This window comes from Pipistrellus kuhlii, unplaced genomic scaffold (assembly GCF_014108245.1).
Source record: "Pipistrellus kuhlii isolate mPipKuh1 unplaced genomic scaffold, mPipKuh1.p scaffold_m20_p_4, whole genome shotgun sequence".
NCBI lineage: Eukaryota > Metazoa > Chordata > Mammalia > Chiroptera > Vespertilionidae > Pipistrellus > Pipistrellus kuhlii.
The window spans coordinates 74604465-74617515 of NW_023425540.1; positions in this window are offsets into that span (position 1 = coordinate 74604465).

The following is a 13051-nucleotide window of genomic DNA, read 5'->3' on the forward strand; positions in this document are numbered from 1 at the left end:
TTAGAAGACTAAATGCATTCTACCTTTCTTTCCTTCACAGAAACAACTACTTTTGGTCCTGTGTAAGGTAGTTCCAGCGTTGGTAACAGACAAACCCGGACTCTTAGTAATTTAACACCATTAAGTTGGTTTCTCCTTCATGGTCCAGGGTGGGAGCAGTAGCTCAGGGATCCAAGCTCCTTCCATCCAACTTTGAGACCAGTAGATGCTTATGTGTATTCTGTGGTCCGGCAGCATCAGCATCACCTGGGAATAGGTAAGAAATGCAAATCCTGGGTCCCAAACCAAACCTACTGACTTAGAAATTCTGGAGTGTGGCCCAGGCATCTGTAGTTTAATAAATCCTCCAGGTGAGTCTGATAAACTCTAAAAATTTAGAACCACATTTCTTAGATGAATTTTGATGACTAAAGTGGAATTTATTGCAAAGAAATAATGTTGTTATGAGATATTAGATGCTGAAGTAATAGTAATTGCACCATTATTTAATAAATATTTATTAAGTTTGTACTGCGTGGTAGGCACTGGGGATAAGTACATTGATGATCAAGATGGTAGCCTATTATGGCCCTACTTCAGGTATCTTGTATTAAATAGGCTTTTCTTGGCTTATCTAGGTACTTACATGTTAAGCGATTTATAGATGTTTATCAAAAGAAATGAAGAATAAGAGAAGCATTACCTTCCTGGGATTCAGATTTCTGATCTTGAAAAACAAGGAATTAGACATTCAAATTAATCTCTTGAGCCCACTCCAGATGCATTCTAGCATAATGCACCTTTAGTATTTAGGGAAAAACTTCCTTTGATGGATAGCATTCTTGGCTCTCTGTGCTGTCTATAGTTACAGAAATGTTTAAAAGAATAATCTGGAGCAGAGCCCTACCCACAAAGAAAGAAGATTCTCTAGGTTAGGAATAGATAATGATGATAATGGGAATAATGATAAAAGTTAACTATCAGTGATCACTGACTAAGAGGCAAGCATTTTTTTAACATTATATTTTATTGATTTTGTACAGAGAGGAAAGGAGAGAGATAGAGGATTAGAAACATCGATGAGAGAGAGTCATCGATCAGCTGCCTCTTGCACACCTCCTACTGGGGATATGCCCGCAACCAAGGTACATGCCCTTGACTGGAATCGAACCCAGGGCCCTTCAGTCCCCAAACCAACGCTCTATCCATTGAGCCAAACCGGTTTCGGCAAAGAGGCAAGCATTTTATATGTGTTGTTTGAGAGAATCCTGCAACTTCTGATGTCGTTACTATTGTTTATTCCCAGTTAGAGATGAAGGTACCAAGACTGGAGGTTCAACAAATTGGCCAAGGCACACGTTTAATAAGTGGGCAAATTGGAATTTAAGCTCAGGCTTTGTGTGGCTTTAAACCTGTGTGTGCTTAACTTCTAGCTTGAACTGTGAAACCAACTTTAAGCTTATGAAAATAAAAGTAAACCCTCAGGCTCTGGTGGGAAGAAAATGGATCAAAAGGGGAAGAATGTATTTTATTAAAGCTTCTGTAGCATATTGATAGCAGATGTGTGGGGGTGGTGGTGAGAGAAAGGCCCTTTGGAAAAGATTTGCAAGAAAGAGGCAGCTTCTCTCTCAGACAGAGAAAGGCCCGGGCATTTGAGGGCCTGGGACCTGGCAGAGGCCCTCCCTCAAGGCTGCAAGGCCCAGGATAAATCAATGATCCTTTATGAGCTTCACAGACATAAGAGGAGATACCTATAAATGCAAAATGAGGGCGATACCTTAATGACTGTCTTCCATGGCCATTATGAGGGTCCAATGAAAAAGGTGATAGCACACATAAAAATGCTGCCATGGGAGGCATTCTTAGAAAGTAGAGAGGAGCTGCAGGCTGTAAGAAAAGTCCCTACCATTGCCAGGATGGCTCAGGAAAGGAGATTGTTGAGCTACGCTTGGAAATTCATACACATTTCACAGACAGATGAGAGGACACTCTTTCACACTGAGAGGGACTAGCCCCTGCAGAGACTTGGGGGTATGTAGCAACACAGGTGTCTGGTGAATAGTAATTGGCTTGTTCGAATTGAAGTGTGAGATGTGGCCAGGGGATGAGCAGCAAATGCGGACAAAGAGAGACAAGGCCTAGTGATGCTTCTGATCTCTTCCATAGAGTGAAAAATCAGTACATTTATATTGAAATGAAAACGAAAATATTGCTGAAGCATAAAGGGGAAAATGTTTTGTGCAATCCCTCTGTGAGCTCCAGAGTACCAACCCAAACATCAGTTGTCAAGCTAGAGCAAGCCTTTAAAGAGCGCACGTAATTTCAAATAGTCTTAGGAAACGCTAAGAGGAAAAAAAAAAAAAAATCCAGTGGGAGGAAGGAAGCTATCTCAACCCAAATTGAGTGTGATTTATTACCATGAGTAATCAATAGTAGTAGGTCCACATCAATTTTATATCTAATTTAAAAATTTGAGGTCTCAATGTGCTCATTAAAGAGTATAATGGATTTACATATTTTAATTATGTTTTATGGATTGTGAACATAATGTAATTAAGAGACTTTTCAGGAGGCATGATGAATGAACAGGGTGGCCCGACATATGGCAGCAGACACCACACTGAGTGGACTCGGGTGAAAGGCGCCCAGCCCCAGGGCTGAGGGTCCAGGGCAGAGTGTTAGGGCAATGTTCACAGTGATAGGAGCCTAATGATGCCGGAGGCAGGGATGAGGAGGAGGAAGGAGTCAAGGGAGCCAGGCCAGCAGGAGGCTCAGTGCTGCATCTGAGAGTGTGTGCCTGCCTGGGGCCATGTCATCTTTCTCTCTGTCTCTCCATTCCATCTCATGTCTGCCCCTCTTCACCTTCCTCTCTGTTGCTGGCTTAGTTCACAGACCTCTTTTATTTTATTTTTAATTGTAAACACACACACAACACAGATTTCACACTCTTAACCATTTTCTTTTTTAAAATATATTTTATTGATCTTTTACAGAGAGGAAGGGAGAGGGAGAGAGAGCTAGAAACATCGATGAGAGAGAAACATCGATAAGCTGCCTCTTGCACACCCCCTACTGGGGATGTACCTGCAAGCAAGGTACATGTCCCTTACTGAAATCGAACCTGGGACCTCTCAGTCTGCAGGCTGATGCTCTATCCACTGAGCCAAACCGGCTTCAGCAACCATTTTCAAGTGTACAGCTTAGTAGTGTATATTCACACTGTTGTGCAACAGATCTCCAGAACTTTTTTCATCTTGCAAAACTGAAACTCTGTACCCATTAGACAATAACTCTTCACTCAGCCCTTCTCCCTGGAATATACGTAGAATCATATTGCATTTGTCCTTCTGCGATTGGTTCATTTCACTTAGCATATTGTCCTCAAGGTTCATCTCTGTGGTAGCATGTGTCAGGATTTCCTTTTTTTTTTGAGGCTGAACAACATCCCATCGTGTGGATGGATCATTCGTCCTTTGACGGACATTTGACAACACTGTTGACTCTTCTCTGCATGTGATGCCTCTCAATTGGTCTTCCAGCCCCAATCTCAGGATTCCTTACACTTGCCTCAGCCCTCAGAGGGCTCTTTCTAAGATGACTAGGCCACTCTCCTATTTAAAATCTGTTGGTCTTTGGAACATTGTCATTCCCTGGCATAGTTTACAATGTCTTCTCCATGTGGCTCCGTCTCCTTGCAGCTCTCCCCTCCTCCATGCCGTCCATCTGTTCAGGCAGGGACACCTCTACCCAACATTCACCACATGCCAACACATTTGCACCTTCGTGCCTTTGTGCATCGAATGCCCGTGCCTGAAATGTCTGAAACCACTACCTGTGAGGCTCTTCTGGACCCACCCTCCTCCAGACTGTCTGTGAACCAAACAAAGAAGAGTCTAGCATGAGAGTTAGCCAGCTGTGTGCAGTGGCCCAAATCCATCCATTTGCCCGTTTTTATAAATAAATTTTCATTGGAAAAAAACCCATGCCCACTCTTTATGTATTGTGTGTGGCTGCTTTCTCATTACAATTCAAAGCTCTAGGTCATCTCTTATGTTCAAATTTACCTTCACTACTTCCTAGATACGACCTTGGGTAATTCAGTATTTTGCAAATGGGATAACGATAATACTCATTTCACAGCTTTTTTTGTGAAGACTGAAGAAAAATATATATGAAGGTCTTTGCACACAGAGGCCAGGATGGCTGTTAAGGCAATGAAAGTGCCTGTGTCAGCTTATCAAACATACACCTCACAATCTTAAGCAGTGGCTACAGCTAAGACTTTCCTTCTCTCAAAGGCAGCATGGCAAATACAAAGAGTATTTGGAGTATAATTTAGGATTCCAATTCCATTTCACACCTATTATTAGTGTAAACTTGGGCTCTTGATTTTTCTCAACTGCAAAATGAGGAAAACAATACCCAGCCAACAGTTTTATTGTGAGGATTAAAAGCAGCAATCATTTGAATTATGATTTGTGGATTAAAAACATACTGCACACGACATCAGAAAGCAAAAACTCAGAAGAGGACAATCTCCTTTTTCTCCAGGGTGACATTCACAATTCACAGCTCTAATTGCTTGCTTTGCTGAAATATCTTTACAACACCCTTCTGCCTGCAGAATGGATTGTGAACGGGTCTCCTGGGCTCATGCCCCTGGGCGTGCTCCCTTCACTTCTCGTTGTCCCTGTGCTGTGTGTCTCACTGTTCCTTTGCGGGAAGGGGCCTTAATAACTGTCATTTATATTGGCCTGCAGAGAATTCTCTTTCCCTTCCTGGCTTTGCTGTTGGCCTCTAGGGGGAGCTCAAGACTTCATCATCCTTGCTGGTCTGGGTCAAAGGCAAAGATACTGAGAGGCACAGAGTGAGCCAACTAACAAACGTTCAGTAAATATTTGCTGAGTGAAGAAATAGATGCACGGAGAAATGGGTTTCAGAGATAAGGGCAAAGCTTGGCTTCGTAAGACTTTTTCTTAATTAAAAGTTTACATTTGGGGGGATTCTCTCTTCTTTCCTTCATGTTTGGCTCTAGTAGGGGCCCTAAGTTTAAGTTGCCCTTTGATTTGGGTGGAGACAAAGGCACTCTTCATCCTGCTATCATCCCTCCTTGGAAAGATAGGTGCCAACGGAAGAGGGGCTCAAGGGTAAATAAAGTCTGAATAGTCATGAGGGAGAACGTTCCAGCATCTATTCTGCACAATGTGAAATACCTGAATCTTTTCTTAGACAGTTTCTTAACTGCGTGGCAGTTTAGCCTTGGAGGAAGGAGTGGTTAAAGGTAACAAGTTCCATGGAGTGGTCTGACCTAAAGGTAGAAAGGACATTGGAAGGCTTAGGTGGTGACTATGTCCTCGCTATTAATGGGCCAGAGACCATATTGCCACCGATTGAGGAGTCAGCGGGGGAGCACAGGAACTTGGAGAACCATACCTTCAAGAAGTTAGGTAATGGAGAGAAGGAGGCTTAGGTTAGTGGCTTGAAGGGCAGAGCAGATTAAGGTAGGAGATTTTTTTAAACAATGAAAATGGACTTACATTTTTGTTGAAAAAAGTTCAGTGCCACCAGATGGGAATGTACCAAAACATTTGTCTGAGTTGGTATGGCAGCAACAGGCAGAGTAAGATTTTCAAGTCAGCATCTACCACTCCTATCTACCCAACGTGTTACATTATGGAGCGAGAATCTCTGTGAGCATTGAACTATCTGGAGTGTTGAGCTTTCTCTCTAAAAAAAATGACATTAATTATGTAGAGGAATGGTCTTTTTCACTTACGGAAATCAGTGCTGATGAAAACCCTAGTACTTGATTTTTGTGACAATGGGCCAGCTATTGACTATGAGTCTCAGTTTCCTTATTATAAAACAGAAACACAATGTCATTACCCGGATGTTTTTGGAGACCCACATTCTGCACCATTAATTTTCTTGGAGCCTAGCATAGTTAGGCTCTCAGTAAATGCATTTGATTACTTTGGCATGAGCCAACTCCCTTAACAAATGTTTCCACCTTAGATGAAAATTAATTCAAAGATAGGGACCAGCGACACATCCTGTAAGGGACTAAGAAAACGGCACCAAGTTTGCAAATTAATAAATATGCAAATGGAAGCTTTGTATGAAATAGGCTATAGAAGCAGGAAGTAAATTGTGTTGTAAATTATGCATTGCCATATGGAGCAGATACCCTTGACTTAGCATGCAAGGCAGAGAAAGCTGTAGCAGACCTTGCTGTTATGGCTTCTGAGAATGAGTGGCATGCTTGTCCCACAGCAACCTGGTGCTGAGTCACACAGCTGTTTCTGGAGGGGCAGTGGAAGCTCCAGGGTGAGTGGGCTGCTCCCCAGCCTTGCTGAGAATAATCTGGAAAGATCACTCCACAGCCACCAAGGAGTGGGGGTGGGGGGAATCATGAGCTCATGTGGGGGTTGTTTGCAGGATGGGTGGGCTCTCCTTGGCTTCCAGAACCTTGGCTGGTGGCACTACAATTCTGACTCCAAGGCAGGTGTGACTGGCCTGAGGAAATGTAAGCTGCTGCTGAATTGATTCATCAATCACCAGGAAACAAATAGACTAAGAAATGGTCCAGGTGTTTCACAGTGTGCTAAATAGATGCTGGAGGGCAGCGGTTCTTCGTTATGACTATTCAGCAGAATCACCCAGGGAACATTTTAAAAATAGATTCCAGGGCTCCTACCTCTAAAGTTCTGATGCTGCAGGTCTGGGCTGGGACCAGGGCATCTGTTCCTTAACTCCTGGATAATTCTGATGATCAGCGAAGTTTGGGGGTCATGGCTGCAGAGAAAGTTTCTCCTTAGTCTTAGTCTGTAAGGGTTCTAAATGTATCTGAGAAGGTAAGGTTAAGCTCCTGAACTCAGTCCTGGTTTGTGCCCCTCATTGCATAAGAACTTTGTGGTGGGGTAGAGAGTGAGCCCAAGGGGGAAATATCTCCTCTGAGGCTGTCAGGAAGTTCTTTGGGGGCCTAATAAGGGAGAAGGAAGGGAGGCATATGAAGATGGAGAAGCCAGCTGTCTCAGGAGATGGGGAGTTAGGAGCTATCTGGCATGGGGGCAGGCAGCCTAGAGCTGGACTGTGGCGAGTGTGGAATGCCAGTTGAAGATGAGCCTTTGCCGTTGGCATTATAGAAGTTGTTTTGCTATGGGCATGCTAAGTAGTGGTTTGTGTCCAGGTATGGCTTAAGGCCTGTGTGCCAGGGCCTGATGCTTATAAAGCTGTGTAAGGATGCTAACATGATCGTCCATGTCATTCAGACCCAGGCAGTTCACACCACAAAGAAAAACTGTGCAAAACTCATTTTTCTCTAATGACGATGACAGGGAAATCCTATGGCTCCAGCACCCTGCTTTTAGTCTCTCTTCAGCTTTCTTCTCAAAACAGATTCTCTCACTCATACTTCCATTCCCCTCCCTCTTCCCCTTTCCCTATATGTTCCTGTCCCCTGCACCTTGCTGAGAAGGCAGGATTTGATGCTTGTTAGTGCCCTGTCTTCTTGGTTGGCTAGCCTTCTCGGTAAACACCTAATATGATTCAACCCTGCCTTCCTTGTTGGACACAGCGACAGGCAGCCCAAGCCCAATTGGAGGTGTCCCGGTAACATTTGACCTCGGACAGGCTCTCAAAATTGACTTGTGGAGGTGTCTCAGTGAGGAATGGGTCCATTCCCCTGGGAAAGTTTCAGAATGGACATCCTCAGCTATTCCCCAGATCCACTGGAGCAGGGCCTGGGACCCTGCATTCTCACCGCTTTTTATGGTGATTTTCATGTGGCTCACCCCTTCACACTTCTGCAACAATCCCAGAGGGGCTGCTCTGGCCCAGACTTACACATTCTGCACAACGGGAAACATCCATTTATGACAGCACGCAGAAAGCAATGCCTCCACAACCGTGGCTCTTACCAAAGTTATAAATAGCTTGACATTCTTGTAAAAGCATGGGCTGCACAGTCATGGCATCATGCCAGTAAATCCTGTTTGTTTCAAGTTCAAAGCTGTGTGACCATGGACATAACCTTCAAGTCTCTGTTTTTTCATTTGTAAAATGGGAATGATAAGAGAACTGATTGCACAGGGCAGCTGACAGGGTCAAGTTGGTTCAAAGACAGAAGGTGTTTAAGGAGATAATTAGGTGTGAGCTAATGTTGCCCTGAGCCAAAGCTGCTGTCCTCTGAGGCAACCCTCTTTCATTCAGCAGGCCTCTCTGAAGCCCTTGCCCCCACCCTCCTCATTTCATCTCCTGGCTGTCCCGGAGGATCCTTAAGAGCCGGCTGTGTTTGCCATCCCCGGAGGGATCTCATTTTACAGCTGGGCAAACCCCAGCATGCAAAGTTCATGTCTTCGCAAACTCATGCAGTTACAGAAATATCTGGGCAGCAGGTGGCAAAATGGTGTTGTTATCAGAACCACATAGATAATCACGCCTTATGACTAATAATTCTTCTAGTTCACGTTTTATAACTTACAAGGGGATTCCACATCCATTATCCCATCCAGTTCTCCAAGAACCCTGCGTGGGTAGCTTAGTGCAGCTGGACTAGCGCCATGCACTTGGGCATAGCACGTTGCCCTTTTCAAAGCACTTCTCCACTCATTATCTCACTGGAGCTTCCTCACACCCTCTGGAGATAGATGCTGTGGGAATTATCAGAGGGAGAAACAGAGAAGGCTGGTGCTGGCACAGATCCCCTAGAGCCACTGACATATCCCAGCCTCAGACTGAGGCACAGACCCTCTTCAATGCCTGTGCAGCTCTCTTGACAACTTGCCTCTCACTCCTTTCCTGGGCAGTGGATTTCCCACCTCTCCTCCCCTTCCCCCACCACCACACACACCACCTTAGGATAAGGCTAGAAAATAGTACATGAAAACTGTTCTGGCCGATAGGAATTATATACAGCAGCCAGAACCACATCATTTTATTTATTTATTTATTTATTTATTTATTTATTTATTTATTTATTTATTTATTTATTTTCTGAGCTGAGTCATTCCATGCTGTGCTCAAGGTCAAGGTCTGGCCATCACCATCACACCTGTGTGCATCTGCTGACCAGCATGAAGCCCGGAACATGCACTCACATACTCACATTCTGGAGGGCCCTCAGGGCAGACAGGATGGTGACCATGGCTCAAGCCCAAGTCCAGGCTGAGCTGTCTTCCGCCGAGGGGAGGTTGCAGACTTGGCCATCTGCAGGCTTCCTTCCTTTTGCCTTCTGCTCACTGGCAGAGCCTGGGGTTGGAGCTGGTTGTGTCAGGCTGTCATCCTGCCTAATGACTTCTGCTCAGGCTGTAGCTGGCCTGAAATTAGCCAAGAGAAAGAAGAGGCACAAAATCCACCCAGCCTGGTGTGCCTTCCACATCATGCAGGGGATTGCTCAGGCTGGGCATGGCCAGCCCCGTGGAGTGAGGTCTGTTGGCTCAGAGGGTGAGATAGAGATGAGAGGCAAGGCTGTAGGTGGAACCACTACATGGGAGGGTCTGTAGGAAAGTACCCTCCCCTTCATGGGGGACTGGGGGGAGGAAGCATTGGAGATAGAATCACTGAGTGCGTAGGAGATGGAAGGGAGTCAAGTGCTAGTCAGAGACCATGTCCACAGCTATTACTGCAAGAGGTTGAAGGGGTAAAGGAAAGGGAGCTGGAGTCTGCCCCTGGCTCTTGCAATCTCTCCCGTGTCTATTTCCGGCTTCTGCCCTTCTGTCTTTGTGGATGCTACTCTCTCCCTCTTCTATTATCAGTGCCTTGCTTATGGCATCCATAAAGTTGACACCCTGAATGCTGTGTGTGATGGTGGGTTCATGAAGTGGGAATGACTCTAGGAAAGGGAAGGTCACATGAAGCCACAGTGTTTGGGGGAAATGTAGCCTCATGGACTTCAGGGGACCAATGGGAACATTTGGGGGCAGGCATGAAGACGGCAGTAAGCCTAATTGGACATACATGTCTTTGCAAAGTCTGTAAGCTCATATGGATTTTTCTTTTTCTTTCTTTTTTTCTTTCTCTAGCAAGGATTCTCTCCCTTCAATACTAGTTACCACCTCCCCCCCTCCCCCCAAGATGTACCCTTTAAGGGCTAAAGTCTTGAGTGACTATTTAAAGAGAGCTAGCAGACTGACTTCTTGAGATTGGCAGTGCTTTGGAAAATGTTCAATCTTGGGCAACATTGAAGAAAGAAAAATATTTTGATTTAGTAAAGCTGGATTCCAGTCTTGGCCATACTTATTTTTAAATTAATGGATTTAGTTTTTTTAGAGCAGTTTTAGGTTCGCAGCAAAAGCAGCTATGAGGTGCAGAATTTTCCATGTACTCTCACATACACAGCTCCTATATCAACATCCCTACAAGAGGGGTGAATTTGTTATAATTGATGAACCAACACTGACATGTCATCATTACCCAAAGTTCACCGTTGACATTAGAGTTCACTTTGGTGGTGTACTTTCTGTGGGTTTGGACAAATGTACAATGGCAGGCATGCTCCATCAGAGTATCACGGAGTAGTCACTGCTCTAGAAGTCCTCTGTGCTCTACCTGCTCATCTCACACACCCTCAGGCCCTGGCAACCACTGTAGCCACAGTTTTGCCTTTACCCTACTTTTTTCCAGTGAATAAAAATTTAATTTATTAATCAATTTGAAATCTGAAAGCATCAAGCCTTACTTTTTATGATTAGGTTTAACTATGTGTAATTGACATTTCATAGATCAACGTTGGCAGTTCTGTATGGTTTAACATAATAGCTGTGGGGATGTTGGACAAATCAATCAACATCCCTGGTCCTGTTCGCCTGTCTCTATGAGTCTTACTGTGGCATCAAGCTCCTCCCATCAACCCAGTAACCCTAATTAGTCTCAAGATCCTACAGTGTCCACCTCTGCAATCTCATTTTCTCCATCTTCTGGCATTGTCCCAATCCAGACCCTCATCCTATCTGGTCTGGGCTCTCCTAACAGCCTATGAGTGGTTCCCATGACCCCTTTCCTCCTACCATAAGCACAAGTAGTGTTTCGAATCTAGGTATAGATCAAGAAAAATCCAACATTTCATTACTTGCCGGCTGCTACAGCAGGTCGCACATCTGGACCTTCTTATATCTCCAGCTCTATTCCCTAACTGCCACTCTGCAGACCTGGGCACTCAGCCCTCCATTTCCCTCCTTCCCCAGGGTTCAGTGCCTGTGTGCACATCCTGCTTTCCCTGATTTAATGCCCGGCCCTCTCTTCTCACTTGAAAGAATCCTATTCATTATCCAAGACCCATCTCAACCCTTCTTGTCCTCAGTGTCCAGATCACTTTTTATTGACGGTTGCATGACTCCCTCCTGTACTTGACTATGAGCCAGGGGTGGGAACCCTGCCTCATTCCTCTTTGCAACCTCAGTGCCGGCATTCAGTAAGCATTGGTTGAGTGGGTGAATAAGTCAATACGTGAATGCATGTAAAATGTGTGGCATGTGGCCCCTGAGGACAGAAACCAGGAACTATTCCTTCCTAAAGCAGAATTATAATGTATACTTTGAAATTCTTGGTCTTCTCTTCTTAAAGCCCCAAACTCTGAAATTGCAGACAAAAGTCTTGAGGTATTATTTGAAGCATGATTCTGAATGACAGTAACAGAATACTTTCAAGGACAAAGGAGTGTCATTTTAGATAAATTCTGGCTCATGATCTGACAGCCTTAGGTCCCAGTCCTTTGCTCCCAGGGGAGAAAGTGTGTGTGTGTTTGTGTGTGTGTGTGTGTGTGTGTGTGTGTGTGTGTGTGTGTTGGAGGTAGCGGCTGGCAGACAGATAAACAAAGCTTCTCACAGGACCCTTAAGAAGAAGCACTATATTTATATCCTGATCAATTTTCTATACCAACAGTTTAGGGCCACCATCAATCTACTACATACCCTAGTCAGTGTGACCCAAAGCAGATGGAGGAGTGGAGACAAGGAGGACAGCATCAGATGGTTTGATTCATCTGGTGACAGTGAAGGTTTTAAATGCCTTACCCACTGACTCAGACTATAATTCTGTCTATTCCTCTAAAATATTTGGAGGCTATCTCTACAAACTGTTGACCTTTATGTCTATATTTTATCCTCTCTTGTCATTGAAACATTAAGGAGTATGGGTCACCAAATAGAAGAAAATAGCCCCTTAGCACTTTTCTTTGAAGGTGAACATTGTAGGCAAATGCTCTAAATTAACTGGCCCCTCCATAATTCAGCATCCCTGGCAGAGGAAATAACTCCCCTTTCTAAGAATTCAGAGCTAACTGGGCTTTTATCGGCCCGCACCTGCTGATTCGTCTAATCTAGTCTTGGGTGAACTCTGGTCAGAAAAATTTTCCAGACAGCATGGAGTAGAGGGGATATTTGATGGAGATGGAGTCCAGAATCTTCCGGCTCACTAGGTCCTGAAGATGTGGGTACCACTAGCCTCAGTTCTGAAGACTTGACCCCTGTGATATAACTCCAGTTGGTCATTAACCCTGGGGCGTACAGATCATTAGCTTATTAGGCTACTCTGCTTTAAGATATTTGTAGGCCCTACACAAACTTACTTTTGGAGGCTCCATCCTACAATATATAAAGATGTACTCATATTCCACAATAAACACACATATGCATGCACACACACATGCATATATGTCATTACAGATTGAGTGGCTTGCAGTTGATTAATTTGTCATTTTGAGTTTTGTCAACAATTAATTAGACACTAAATAATGTTTCATTTGCTAATTTTCTTCTCACAAACCATCTCTTTTTCAGGGACCCTATGGGTTCTTTGTCTTCTACTAACGTCATCTAGTGAAATACTCTTAACATGAGCATCTCTGTGGCTTTCCGCGTGTTTAACATGGCAGCTATGGGCACCCCACAGCTGACTTAGCTTTTTGGGTACCTTCCTACTTCACAGGCCTGGAATCTACCCTACTGAACTGCTCCCATTGGATTAGCCAGTCTCTGGGACTGCTGCCCAGCCCCCCTTCAGAGTTCTCCCCTCATTATCTTCCAGCCAAGGCACTCCTTCTCTGAGATTGTTACATCCTGTGTTTCTGGATGCC